This window comes from Phoca vitulina, unplaced genomic scaffold (assembly GCF_004348235.1).
Source record: "Phoca vitulina isolate PV1807 unplaced genomic scaffold, GSC_HSeal_1.0 scaffold60, whole genome shotgun sequence".
NCBI classification, from domain to species: Eukaryota; Metazoa; Chordata; class Mammalia; order Carnivora; family Phocidae; genus Phoca; species Phoca vitulina.
Window position 1 is genome coordinate 8,440,837 of NW_022589763.1, and position 15,353 is coordinate 8,456,189.

General features: G+C 42.0%; 1 protein-coding gene across 1 annotated transcript in view; it reads left to right on the forward strand.

Annotated features, from left to right (window-relative positions):
- Nucleotides 1-1,726: 1,726 nt before the first annotated feature.
- Nucleotides 1,727-15,353, forward strand: part of FRMPD4 (FERM and PDZ domain containing 4) — an 836,952-nt gene continuing 823,325 nt past the window's right edge. The window contains exons 1-2 of the mRNA XM_032391205.1: nt 1,727-1,858; nt 9,026-9,147. The gene's annotated coding sequence lies outside the window, so the exon portion shown is untranslated. The remainder of the gene's footprint in view (nt 1,859-9,025; nt 9,148-15,353) is intronic.

The window sequence follows — 15,353 nt, forward strand, 5'->3', positions numbered from 1 at the left end:
GAGGAACACTTGAACAAACGAACACTTTAGGATTAAATATTGTAATAATCCAAGCTAGAAATCACGAGTGATAGCAAGGAAGCTGGGGAGAACATTCTGGATATATTCTGAAGACAGACCTCACCGAATTTTCTCAAGGTTTGGATGTGAGAGAAGGGGAGGCGTCAGCTATCACTGCATGGTTTTTGTCCTAAACCACAGAAGAGTTACCATTTCCTGAGCTGGGGGAGAAGGAGTAGGGAAGAACAAGGCGGGTACAAGCGCAGGCCCCTGATGCATTTTCTCAGGGCCACGTTGGTGTTTCCCAGCTTAACTGAGCTGTTGACACCTGTGGCTATCTATCAAAATATAAATAATCTGATCACTTTTAGTCAGATTAAAAGTCTTACACAGTCATTGCCCCACAAGTTGATGGAGTCTTTCCCCTTGTTTTTAACTCCCGTGCCTCAAATTCAAACACTTGATGATGTTATTAACTGTTACTAAGAAATGTTAATTATCTGATTTATGTATATTAGATGTACCTTAAGGACAAGTTTTGTAGTTTAAAGTTGTTAAGCGTTTTAATAGATTTTTTAAAAGATTTTATTTTTTTAAGTAATCTCTACACACAACATGGGGCTGAACCCACAACCCTGAGATGAAGAGACGCATGCTCCACCGACTGAGCCAGCCAGGCGCCCCATAGAATTTTCAACACATTCTACTGTACTTAATTTTTTGAAAGATTTTATTTATTTATTTGACAGCAGGAGAGAGAGTGAGAGAAAGCACAAGCAGGGGGAGCAGCAAAGGGAGAAGGAGAAGCAGGCTCCTCACTGAGCAGGGAGCCCAACGAGGGGCTCCATCCTAGGACCCCGGGATCATGACCTGAGCCGAAAGCCGACACTTAACCAACTGAGCCACCCAGGTGCCCCGATTTTATTGTATTTTAAATCAATAATTCTCTACAGAGGTATTGTTTAGGACAGATTTAATATTCAACAGTTGGCTCTGTTGGATGTAAAAATAGACTTCTCAAACTCCTAAACACCAAAACCATGATTTTGCTTCAGATAACTGAATCCTAGCTTTCTGACTTGGTCAGAATAATGCAAATTAGCTCAAATGCAACTTATGATTTACATTAATACAGATTAACATGCAATGTTACGAAGGGTTTTCCACCTTGGCTAAACTAATCCAGAGAGGCATATTTTTCTCTTAGTAAATTTTTAATACTTCTGTTTTTTCCCCGTTTGTTTCAGCAGAGAAAATAGTATATGCAAAGACAAAAAAATTAATATCATTTCAGTGAGGGCACTTATATACCCAGTTGTTAAGATCTTTTGAAAAGTTAACCCAAAACATGTTTGCCTGCGTAAATTAATGTTATTAACACCTGTCTTATGGGTTGGCATACATATGGAGAGTGCCCACGTACAAGATTCGGAGGATGTGGGTTCTCAGAGTCCAAGGGATGAGACAGATACCTACATACCAATTTTGTGACCATGTTTGTGGTAAATATTGAGATGTAAGCAAATATTAAAGGAACATAAACAAGCAAGAAATTCCTGTAGCTTCAGATATGATCTTTGCGTTGATCACACTCCTCTCAGGAGAGAAGGTTGTGTGCACTAGGGTAATTTTCCCTATTTCACCTGTTTCCCTCCTAAGCCTGGCACCCTATATTTCTCCTCCCTCTCTGCATCTCCAGGCTGGTGCAGTGATGTTCCTGCCACTCAGCTGGATGACGGCACCTGCAGCCCACCGCTGTTCTAAGCGAGCATGCCAGAAAGCTTGGAGGACCGCAGCTGCCCTTTCAGAGTAAAAGCATCCTCTGGGTAGCTAAAGCTCGGATTTCTTTCTAAGCAAGGTATCTTTTACCAGGATCCCTTCATGGAAACCACATATACACATAAAAGACCTGCCATAGTCTTCAGACTAATGGCTGTGCCATTTATGAAGATCAGCCACAGCTGAGGAAGGCCTTTTATGTTTTGTACTTGGGTATCAAGCATAATGTATATTTAGTGCTCAAATTATATTGTAGAGACATATGAATTTTGTTTGTTTGTTTTTTCCTTACAAAAGGACTTATAAACCCTGTAGGTAAATAATTAAGAATTCCCAATTTGGGGAATTAAAGTTTCTGGTCACCAAAACAAAAAACCAAGAAGCCTCAGGGTGTTCCTGATTCTGTAGGTCGGAGATGGGACATGGATATTTGTAGTTCTTGCAAGTTCCCAGGTGACCCTTGCCGCTCAGGGTCCATGGGCCCGCAGCATCAGCATCACCTGGTCGTTTGTTAATAGTGCGGACTCTCACAGATTCTCAGGCCCACAGCAGACCTTCTCTGTCAGAATCCACATTTTAACATGGTGCCAGGTGATGAGTGCACCATGGCCCACAGGCCACAAACTGAATAGCAAGGGTTGGATAGCCCCGAGAAGTTGTTTTTCTTGTTCCAGTCTTGTCGGTGGTGATGGCAGCCTTTAGAGCTGTCTCCCCCTGAGCCTTGACTTTGTGGTTGGTACCTGCCAGTCAGTGACCTGCTCTATGCTGTCCCCTGCCTCCGTGTGACTTGCCTGGCTTTGAATACTCCCTGAATTGAAATACTACTTGGCCCTACTCTGGAATATTAGTTCTGAAAAATATAAAGAAGGTGAATGCCTAAACATCTGCTTACCTTCCTGCTTCCCTGTTTCCGGCTCACTTCTCTCAACTCCCACATTGGCGAGCTCTTTTCCTTCAGCATCCTCTAGCAAATACGTGGAAGGCCAAAGCACCGCCCCTGTGGAGCACTTTTATAGGAAGGCTCCAGATATATATTTAAAGGTCTAGAAAAATGAATGGTGATCAAGTGCGTGTGCTGGGTATGGTTGGAGGTTATTTGGCAAGAATTGCTGACCAGCTCGATGGGTCAGGGCTGCACCTATCGGTCCTGGACTGAGAGGAATCTAAAAATGTTCAGAAAGAAAGCAAGGACAGCGGCAGTGCAATAGATCATAATGTGCTAGCAGAGCATCTAATAGGCTGAAATTGAGCAGAACTTTCTCATATTTTGCCCCCATCAGCCACCACTCTTTTGTCTGCAGAAGATTATAGAAGTAATATAACAATGCAAAGGGTTAGGAAAATAGAATAGCAAATATTTACCCACTGTCCCACTGCCCTATTATATGGTTACATTTTTATATAAATTTTTCTATCTCTTGGAGACCATATGTGATAGGCAGAAGAATCGACTCTCAGAGATGTTCGTGTCCTAATTCCTTGAGTCTGGTAATTTGTTAGGTTGTATAAGAATTTGGAAATTAACACTGCAGAAGGAATGAAGTTGGCTTATTGCTGACCTTCAATATGGAGGATGCCCTGGATTATCTGGGTGGGCCCAATGTAATCACAAGAGTCCTTAAAAGTGGAAGAGAGAAGCAGAAGACTCTGAGGGAAATGTGACTGGAGGTAAGTCAGAGTGATGTGAGAAGGACTCAGTGGGCCTTGGTGGACTTTGAAGACAAGAGGGTAGGGCCAAGGGCCAAGGAGTGTAGGCGCCCTCTAGACGTTGTAAAAAGGAAATGGATTTTCTTGTACAGCCTCCAGAAAAGAATGCTGCCCAGCTGACAGCTTGATTTTAGCTCAGTAAGACCTGTGTTGAACTTCTGAGCTCCAAAATTGTAAGATAATAAATGTGCATTATTTTAAGCAGCTAAGTTTGTGGTAATGTGTTACAGCAGAAATAGAAAAGTAATATACCATATTTCTCATAGTTATATCATGCCTAAATATTTTTCTGTGTTGCTAAAGTTTTTATAATTATTTGAATGGCCATATATTATTCTGTGGAGCTGAAGTACAGTCATTACTTAATCATACCTTCGTTTGAACATCAGATGTGTGAACTGCTTTCTGCATTTCCTTTTTTCATGTTTCATTATTTTCTAAGGATATTCTATCAGAATTACATTTGGACTTTTAATTTCTTTCAGTTTTTCTTTATTTAATTTTAAGGAAAAAATCTCTTAAGTCCACATGAAATATTTTTAAAAGATTGATTGATTGATTGATTGATTGATTTTAGAGAAAGACTGCAAGTGCATGGGGGGAGCAAAGGGAGAAGGAGAGAATCTCAAGCAGACTCTCCGCTGAGAGTGGAGCCCGCCGCAGGGCTCGATCTTGTGACCCTGAGATCACGACCTGAGCCAGAATCAAGAGTCAGATGCTCAACCACCGACTGAGCCACCCAGGCGCCCCTCATTTAATTTTCAATTGATGTTTTCAGATGAATCTTAATTTATTGTTTCTAGCTCCTATAAAAATCTTATTGAGGGATTCCTGGGTGGCTCAGTTGGTTAAGCATCTGCCTCAGCTAAGGTCATGATCCCAGGATCCTGGGATCGAGTCCTGCATCGGGCTCCGTGCTCAGTGGGAAGCCTGCTTCTCCCTCTGCCTGCCGCTCCCCCTGCTTGTACTCTCTCTGACAAATGAATAAATAAATCTTAAAAAAAAAAAAATCCTATTGAGAGTTTCTAGTGTCCATTGCCTTGGCAAACTCCTTCAAAACCCATAGACTTGCAGTCAAAGCCCTCAATCTTGTGATCCCACTTTTCCTATTTCCATTTTTCACAAACTTAAATTATATTTAGGCCATTTCTTTCATATCTACCCTATCGATTGTTTCCCATTTTAAGTCTTTGTGTAATCTTTTCCCAGTCCAGGTTGCAGTTTTCACAGTGAAATTATGTGTGATTTGTCTTACAAGCTTTTCCTCAGCAGCTTGGTATATGAAGAGTGTGAGTGTTGGAATCAGACAGCCCTGGGTTTGAATCCCAGTTTTGTTTCTCACTAGCTGTATGGCCTGGAATGAGTCACTCATCCTCTTTGAGCATCAGTTTCCTCTTTAGAATGAAGTTAACAGTGTCTTCCTGCATGGTTGTCAACTGGATTATAGCTAATGTATACAAAGGATCTAGCAAGATCCCTGTGACTTAGTAGGCAATCAATGAATATCATTATTCATCTTATGACTTCTTTTATCTACCCTCATCAAACTATAAATTCTTTAAAAATAAGAACAGTTCATTATTCTTACATGTATACCCTATGAAGCCTAGAATATAATAGGTGCTTAGTAAACATTTACTATTTTGAGTTCCTCCTCCCTCTTTCTGTCTTATTAAAATCCCATTCATTCTCCCAGGCTCCTGCGGCAGCCCCATCTCCTTTATGATTCATCCTTGCCACCTTTACCACACTTAACCTGGGTGAGTGAGTAGAATTGAATGATGTAAAATGGAGGATAAGGGAGAAAAATAGAGGTTCCTGGAGATGATCCATTGGATACCTTTTACCTCTTTTTTTTTTTTTTTAAGATATTATTTATTTGTGGGGCGCCTGGGTGGCTCATTCAGTTGAGCATCTGCCTTCAGCTCAGGTCATGGTCCCGGGGTCCTGGGATCGAGCCCTGCTTCAGGCTCCCTGCTTGGCAGGAAGCCTGCTTCTCCCTCTCCAACTCCCCCTGCTTGTGTTCCCTCTCTTGCTGTGTCTCTCTCTGTCAAACAAATAAAATCTTTTTTTTAAAGATTTTATTTATTTGTCAGAGAGAGCACAAGCAGGGGGAGTGGCAGGCAGAGGGACAAACAGGCTCCCTGCTGAACAAGGAGCCTCATGTGGGACTCAATCCCAGGACCCTGGGATCATGACCTGATCTGGAGGCAGACGCTTGACCCACTGAGCCACCCAGGTGTCCCTTAGCTTTAACTTTTTATATAATTTTGGAATTTTCTGGGGAAGGAGTTATTACTGAGCTCTTGTTAATATGCCCAAATGTTCCACTTATGCTAGGGCTTGTCATGCCATTTAAGACTCAACCCAGAATGAGAAAATATTTGCAAGAGGCATATCTGATAAAGGACTGCTATCCAAAATATACAAAGAACTCTTAAAACTCAACAGTAAGAAAACAAACAACCCGATTAAAAAATGGGCCAAAGACTTTAACAGACACACCACTGAAGAATGTATACAGATGGTGAGCTAAACATATAAAAAGGTGCCCTGTATCATATGTCATCAGGGAAATACAAATTCAAAGAACAACGAGTTCCCACTACACACCTATTTGGCCAAAATCTGGAACAGTGACAACACCAAATGCTGGCAAGGATGTGGAGCAACAGGAACTCTCTCATTCATTGCTGGTGGGAATGTAAAATGGTATAGCTACTTTGGAAGACAGTTTGGCAGTTTCTTATAAAATTAAATATACTCTTATGATATGATTCAGCAATTGAATTCCTTGGTATTTACCCAGTGGAGTTGACAACTTCTGTCCACACAAAAACCTGCACACACATGTTTATAGCAGCTTTATTCATAGTTGTTAAAACTTGGAAGCAACTAAGATGTCTTTCAATGGGTGAATGAATAAACAGTGGTCCATCCAGACAATAGAATATTATTCAGCACTGAAAAGAAAAGAGCTATCAAGCCATAAAAAGCCATGGAGGAACCTTCAATGCATACTACTAAGTGAAAGAAACCAATCTGAACAGGGTACATACTGTATGACCAACTATATGACATTCTGGAAAAGGCAAAACTATAGAGACAGTAGAAAAATCAGTGTTTGCCAAGCAGTGGGGCGGAGTGGGTAGGGAATGAGTAGGCAGAGCACAGAGGATTTTTAAGATAGTGGAAATACTCTTCATGATACTATAATGGATACAAATCATTATACATTTGTGAAAAACAATAGAATGTACAATCCTAAGTGAAACTATGGACTTTGGGTGATGATGATGTGTCAGTGTAGGTTCATCATTTGTAACACATGTCCCACTCTGGTGGGGTGTTAATAATGAGGGAGGCTATGCATATGTGGGGCATATGTGGGGCAGAGGATATAAGGGAATTCTTTGTACCTTCCTCTCAATTTTGCTGTGAACCTCAAACTGCTCTAAAAAAATCCTTTAAAGAGAATCCCCAAAACTCAAGCCAGCCCTTACCATACTATACTCATTTTTAGAATAAGGAAATGGAGAGACAGAGGTTACGTGGCAGAACCAGGACTTTCATCTCAATTTCTTTGCCTCCAAAACCCGCAGCCTTTCTACTCTCATCACAGTGGAGCAACACTGACAGTGCCCTGTCTACAACCTCTTGGTTCTCACTCCTCCCATACATTGCACACATGCCTACAGCTTCCTCTCAGGAGCCCCTGTGCTCCTCCACCTTCTCAGACTGCAGAGATGTGCTTGGCCTGTATGCCGGGTAGGCTGGAAAGACTGGGAGTCCATATCCTGGGGAGCAGCCCTTGCTAATGCTGGGCGGGTGTCAGTGGGGAACTGTTCCAGCCTCCTCACCTGATAGGAAAGGCAGTGGGGCTGTGGATAGTGGTGACGGCCATGGCTGAAGTCAGGGGCCCGAGCTGTCTGTGATGTTAGGGGCAGAACTTCACAGTAAGCATTTAGAAACTCTTCTAGTAATTGGACAGAGACAGCGTGTCTTTTGATTCTAATAATTAAAAAAAAAACCAAAACGTGGGGATGCCTAGGTGGCTCAGTCGGTTGAGCATCTGCCTTGGGCTCAGGTCAGGATCCCAGGGTCCTGGGATCGAGCCCCGCATCAGGCTCCCTGCTCAGCGGGGAGCCTGCTTCTCCCTCTCCCTCTGCCTGCCACTCCCCCTGCTTGTGCTCTCTCGCTCTATCTCTGTCAAATAAAATCTTAAAAAAAAATTAAAAAGTGAATTTTTTGTATGTCTTTTTTAAATTTCATTTTTCTAGTGACTCATTTTTGTTGTTTTTACAAAAGTCTTGTTTTGCAGTGGGTTGGGCACTTTTTAAGAATTGGTTCATCATGGGAGTTTAAGAAACACTATTCTCCAGCAAGGGGTTGACAAACTACAGCTCTTGGGCTGGCTGCCTGGTTTTGTAAATAATGTTTTATTGGAACACAGCCATATGCATTCGTTTATGTATTATCCATGGCTGCTTTTTCTCTACAGTGACAGAATTGAGCCATTGCGACAGACGCTGTGTGGCTCCCAGAGCCTGAAATATTCACTCTTTGCCCTTACAGGGAAGTTGGGCCAAGTGCCGTTGTACTCTGTCTCCCTGAGTTCCCCAGCTGGGTTGAGCTCTACAGTGCTAACTTGCTTGCTAACATACCTTCTATTGACTTCTTTCCCTCCCCTGTCTCATGTTTTTCACTCCCTGCCAGTGTTTCCTAGATATCCCAAATAAATGACTTGTACTCACATTCTTGACCCAAGGTGGAGTTCTGGGGGAACCCAACCAATGCACACATCATGTCCTTGTTTGTCCTAATTCCAGGGCAAACTGACTAGCAGAGCAGGGACCACTTACTAGCAGTGTCAACCTCAGCACAACGATTACACTGTCACGTCCTTCCCGCCCCCCCCGTCCTGTCTCTTCTGCAGCACTATTCGAAAATTCAACCTTGTGGGCATGGCTTTTTCTGGTTCATATATTCTATCTTGTTGAGTACCACCTCTGCATCAGGGATGATGGAGGAGAGGAGAAAGAGAGGAGGAAGAAAGAAAATCCCATCTTGTTCTACATAGGATGCTCCCTTTTCACAACAGTAGCCTGCTTGGAGCTGATCCCAAGATGCCCATGCACCTGAGTCATGGCCAGTTGTTTCCAGCCTCACAGGACGTGGCCAAGTCAGTGGCTCCCCCCACTTTACTGCTGCTGCTTTCATTTGTCTCTGTCTGCCCCTCCTAATTACTTAGGTCACTTCAGGCTTTAATTCTGTCTTCTAAAGTGTAACACAGCCATAATTAGGCCATATGTTAATTAGCAAGATGACGTCTTGTCACTCGTGAGAGATGTGGATCATCCCAGAAAGTACCATAGAAAGGGGAGTTCAGCAGGAAGAGGAAGTCTAAGGAGGCTGGAAGTGACACTCTATCTAGCCGAAACTACCTTAGAGAGCAGGAGAAAATGGCAGGATGCAAGAGGGCAAAAGGATGGGGTCACACAAAGAAAAAGAGCTAGAGTTGACCTCTTTTCCACTCCAGGAATGAGCTGTAAGCCAGGAGACAAGCCTGAGGCCGAGAAGCCACCAGGGATGGCAGAATCTTCTGAAGGACTGGAGGTGGCCAGGGCTGAGGTCAAGGCCCCAATGGAGGCTACGGGCAAGGTGAGTGTCAGGCATGCATGCTCCCATCTCTTACCCCTGGAAGCCTGCGGGGATGCCAATCACAAATCAAGGCCATTCTCTGCTTCTATGGCCACTCCAAGGGGCCTGCAGGAAGTATGGAAGATGGGGTTGTGGTAGCTCAGAGACTATTTCTACATGCTGTTTACTCAGTGTCAGTTCCCCCATTTTCTGTTAACTTATATTGTGACATTCTTGGGATGACAAAGTTGGAAAGAGGATTGGGCAGGTCATGATAATTTCCTATTTCAGATAGTGTCACCTTTATCACTCAGGAGACAATTTTCCAGGAAACTAATTACTCCGAGAATTCATGACTGGGTACAATGACATTTGAATTATTAAGATATTAGCCTTCCTCCAGTTTGCTGTCAAAACATGATGTGATGAGAACTTGTTCTGTCATCACCCAACTAATGGATGAAGGGGACTGGGACAGCCGTTTAAAGTTGTGTATTTGCTTGGATTTCAGAAAAAGGCATTTGACATAGGAATTCTCAAAGCATATCAAAGGGGAAATTTTGAGGGGTAAAGTTTGTGTTAATAATAATAATATTAATAAGTATTATTATTATTGTATTTGTAGAGTTCCAACTATATTCCAAACCTTTACAGGCATTACTTCTAATACTCCTAACAATCCTTCAAGGAAAGTATTATTATCCTCATTTAACTTGAGGCTCACAGATGTTGAATCATATTCAAAGATCATACTGTCAGCCGAGACAAAGTTGAAAGCTGTTATTTTTTCTAGACTCTAAACTCTGAGCTCTTATCAGTACACTGAGGTCAGTGAACTCTTTCTGTAAAGGGCCAGATAGTATTTTCACTTTTGCTTGCCAGATGATGTGTGTTGCAACTACTCATTTCTGCTGTTGTAGCACACAGGTAACCATACACGATACACCAGTGAATGAATGACTGTGGCTGTGCTCCAATAAAACTTTATTTACACACACTAAAATTTGTTTTTAACATAATTTTCTTTTTTTTAAGATTTTATTTATTTATTTGTCAGAGAGAGAGAGAGAGAGGCAGGCAGGCAGAGGGAGAAGCAGGCTCCCCACTGAGCAGGGAGCCCAATGTGGGGCTCCATCCCAGGACCCTGGGATCATGACCTGAGCCGAAGGCAGACGCTTAACCGACTGAGCCACCCAGGCGTCCCTAGATAGTTTTCATATATCGTGTGTTATCATCGTTCTTTGGAATTTTCCCCCAAAACTATTTAAAAAATGGTAAAATCATTCTGCTCATGGGCCATGCAAAAACAGGTGGCAGCCCAGGTTTGGCCCACAGGCTGTAGTTTGCTGACCCATGCCCTCCAAGAAACCACCTATCTCACAGTGACTTACAAAAACAAGTGAAAGCAACTGAGCTGCATATTTTACCTAAGAGAGTCAAGTCATCTACAGGAAAAGTTCTCACAACCTTTAGGACACAGAAGCTGTAGGGAACAATAATCCTCATTCTGGCTGTACCATCAAATTTAATGTATAGACTTGGGTACATCTCAGGAACTTCTGGGTCTTGCTCACCTCATCTCCTGAATTAGATAGATCCCTAACAGCTCCGCTGTTCTTTGATTCTACTCATAGTATGCCTGCACGGAATGATTTCCATAAAATCGGAATTTAAATCTAAGACGATTACTTGGAAGATGTCATCATTAACATGGGAAAGGCTGGGGGAGAAGCAGGTTTGTGGGTACAGCAAGAGTTTGGTTGTGGACAAGTTAAGTTTGAGGCACCTAATAGACATAAATGAAGACGGTTGCATATAAGAACCTGGAGTCGGCAGGGGAAGGCCGGGCTAGAGATTCAACTTCAGAAGTGCTCAGCATGTAGACCGAATCTGGGTGTATCATAGCATTGAATAAGATCTTGTAGGGCAAGATTTCATAACCGTGGCACTATTAACATCTGGGGAGGGATAATTCTTTGTTGGGGGGCTGTTGCATCCTACAGTGGACATCACAGGGTGTTTAGCAGCATCCCTGGCCTCTACTCACCCCATCCCCAGTTGTGACAACCCCAATGGCTCCAGACACTGCCACATGTCCCCTGGAGTGAAAATCACCCTTGGTTGAGGGGGAATCGCTGTCTTAGGTAAAAGGCTGAGGATGGTCCCCAGGGACTGCAACTTTGGAGGTCAGAAAGAGAACGAGGAAATGGGGAAAGGGACTGAGAGGAGTGGCCAGTGAAGTAGGAGAAAAACTCAACTGTGAGGTCCCAACTGTTTAGGCTGGACTGGGTGTAAAAGGAAAGGCAGAGGTGGAGGTCAGACAAGAAGTAATGGCCCATAGCTCAGGGCTGAGCCCCAGTGAGCTCCACCGCATTTCCTTTATGGGACCCCCAGTGGTAGGGGGACAAGGGCACATGAAGCATTAGGTCATACATTTTCTAACTGCATGGCACCTGAAGACAGTGCATTGGACAGAGTGTTTTCTAGTAGGGAACTAAACTAGATAGCAGGTTAAAAGTAACATTTACAAACCAAAGATAGAGACTGTTCCATGTTTCTTCTTTTCCATTTTATTTTTAGAAATAATCCTCAGAGGATAAAAATGTTATTGTCTGGGTGCAGGAGAAAAGCAAGAACAGAAATAGAGTTGCTATGGTTTTGAGGGAAAGCAAAAGGGACTTAAGACCTGGGGCATTTGCCATCCTGAGCTGGAGGATGGATCCTCTTTGTTTTGTGATCTCTTCACTTGCTTCATGTCTAACAGTAGTAAAAAAAAAAAAAGTCAAGAGATGTGAACTTGAATTTGTGTGAACTTTCTCTTTATACATTTGAAAATTGAAGAGCTATGACTTAATGAAGCCCCAATATAAAGATTAAGAAAATCAATCCCTCATGTTGAAATTGATGTCATTAGACAAGAGTTCCTCTTAGTCACATGCCTGATAGTAAAGGACGGAAGAAGGGACGATGTATGCTTTCCCCTTTTTATATTTGTCTTCTCACTCCAAAATGAGGATAGTAAGTTTACCTCATGAGGTTATTATGTAAAACTGCCTAAAAGTGCCTAGTGCCTAGTTGGGCCTCCATAAATGTTTTAAAAGAATAACAATGTATATCCTGCTTGCAGTGGTGGTTACACATTTATTACATTTATGTAAACATGTAATAAACATTACATGTTTAGACATGTAATGAAATTCCATAGAGCTAGATACCGAACACCCACCCCCAAAAAAGTATAGCAAAATAGTGAAATCCAAATGAGATTATTAGCTGAGTTGGTAATATTCTATCAATGTCAATTTCTGGTTTTGACAGTGCACAATAGTTATGTAAGATGTTCTCATTTGGGGAAGCTGGGTGGAGGTACAGAGAACTCTATTATTTTTGCAACTTCTTGTGAGTCTTAAAACTATTTCAAATAAAAAAGCATTAAAAACAAATAATTAGGGCGCCTGGGTGGCTCAGTGGGCGACTGCCTTCGGCTTGGGTCATGATCCTGGAGGCCCAGGATCGAGTCCCACATTGGGCTCCCTGCTCAGCGGGGAGTCTGCTTCTCCCTCTGACCCAATCTCTCATGCTCTCTCTCACTCACTCTCTCTCAAATAAATAAATAAAATCTTAAAAAAAACCCAAATAATTATATGTTAAAATAAATCACAAAGCCCCCCTGTTTGTGACTATTGAATAGCTCTGGATCATTTGGTTTTGTTGTCAACTTTACCTTGTAGATTCATTTTTATTTTAATAGGGAGTCATATCATGAGTAAATCAAATTATCAGGTTTTATTTATAAGTGATAATGTGGAATCAAATCACTGTATGTTTAGGCTAATGCAATAGGTTATAACCCCCAGATTGTGAACCTAAATTGATCTTAATAAATGTGTAGTCATGAAGCCCAATGATAGGTGAAAGTCTGAAATTAAACAGGATTACCATTTAGTCTTTAGTTTTGGAATATTCTATTTTTGGATGGTCCAAGACTCATCTAAGTTTGCCAAAGATTGAAATTTTCACACAACACATCCTTAAATTCCCTGAGAAGTAGAAAGTAGAGGTGGCTTGCATACTTTTTTAGGTGAGAATTTCTACTTCAGCAGACTTTGGGGAGGGCAAGCCTCCTCTATCTTGCTGATATGCCTAAGATGTGATCTATTTATATTACAAACCATATGCAGAGCCTGGCAAGCCTTTCTGTAAATGAGCTCATCGGTTCTGCCCTAAAATAGGAGGCTGGAAGGAGGGTGCCAAAGACATTAGGGACCTTTCACAACCATTACACCTCTTGGTGCTGATTGAACAGGAAGGATAAACAAAATCTATGCGTTCTGATAGGAAGGATAAATAAGAAATACCTGTCAAGGGGAACAGCATGCTTTCCTTGGTCTTCTTTGCCGGCCATCAAAGTCAAGTTCTTAAAGACTTGAGTACTTTTTAATGGATTTTCCTTTTCTGTGTTTGTACAAATTGCAAGTGAAGATAATTTCAAATTTGTCATACTGATGGGCCTCCTTCAAAGTGTGATGAGTTTTATCTAGAGCTTCATTCAAAGCAACCAGTATTTATAGAACATTTTATCCAGTGTTAAGTCATTAGATTTATCTGTAAGGAAATAGAGAAGAGCAGTTGCTGACCTTAAGAGGCTCCCAGACAAGTAGGAAAGAGATGAGAAAACAAAGAAATGTATTACAAAATGACAAGCACGCTCCAGAGAAGGGAGTAAGAGGGAGGTCATTAACCGTTTAGGACAGCATGGCTCAAGCTGGGCCTGCAAAATGGTGTATTCTTGGAGTGTGTTGTTTGCTACAAGAACGTGAAAGTTTGGTGTTTTCATTAGGTGGAAATTATATGTACACATATATACACATAAATATATTTTTTTCTAGTTATCTGGATGAGTGTGTATCAAAAAAATTTCTGGGGCGCCTGGGTGGCTCAGTCGGTTAAGCGTCTGCCTTCAGCTCAGGTCATGATCCTGGGGTCCTGGGATCGAGTCCCACGTCGGTCTCCCTGCTCAGCGGGGAGCCTGCTTCTCCCTCTGCCCCTCCCCCTGCTTGTGCTCTCTCTGTCAAATAAATAAGTAAAATCTTTAAAAAATTTTTCTTTTATTGTAGGGAGAACATTTAACATGAGATCTACCCTCTTAACAAATTCTTTTTAAAAAAGATTTTATTTATCTATTTGAGAGGGAGTGAGCACAAGAGAGGGGAGTGGCAGTCAGAGGGAGAGGGAGAAGCAGGCTCCCCAGGGAGCCTGATGCGGGGCTCGATCCCCGGACCCTGGGATCATGACCTGAGCTGAAGGCAGATGCTTCACTAATTGAGCCACCCAGGCGCCCCCACCTCTTAACAAATTCTGAAGTGCACAATACAGTATTGTTAACTATAGGCACAGTGTTGTAAGCAGATCTCTAAAACTTACTCATCTTGCATAATTGAAACTTTAATCTGTTGAGTAGCACCCATTTCCCCCTCCCCCCAGCCCCTGGTAACCACTATTCTATTCTCTGCTTCTATGAGGTTGACTACTCTAAATTCCTCATCTAAGTAGAATCATATAGCATTTGCCCTTCTCTGACTGGCTTATTTCACTTAGCATAATGTCCTTCAAGTTCATTTATGTTGTAACAAATGGCAGAATTTCCTTCTTTTTTAAAGCTGAATAATATTCCATTGTATGGATATGCCACATTTTCTTTATCCATTCGTCCACCTATGGACATTTAGGTTGTTTCCATATCTTTGTTACTGTGAATTGGATGAGCCTGTATCTTATGGAATACTCATGTCCCCATGGTTTTAGTGCATTTGCATCTATGAACTGTTCAAATGAGAGTTTTGGATATAGGGAAGTAGATAAGAAAACTGAGTTATTCCACAGCACAGGTAGTTGGAAATACGGAATTCAAAGAACCTGAACTAGAACATCAGTGGCATATTCTGAGTTCCAGGGGGATATTTTGCATAGATACCATCTTTATTTGTTCCAACTTGCAAAGCTTCCTTAATAAGAAGGGTGGTAGTACGTACTCGAAGAATTTGTGTATTCCTAATTTCAACCACAACTGGTTAAGATATCCATTTAGTTTCGAATAATGCTCCAGTGCTTACCCTGCCTTTAACTGAACAGGAAAGCCGTGCCTCTGACAGACACTTTCCCCCCTCCATATTCTTGTAATGAGCAAGGCAGCATCGATTTTAATACTTTAAAGAAAAGGCCAAAGG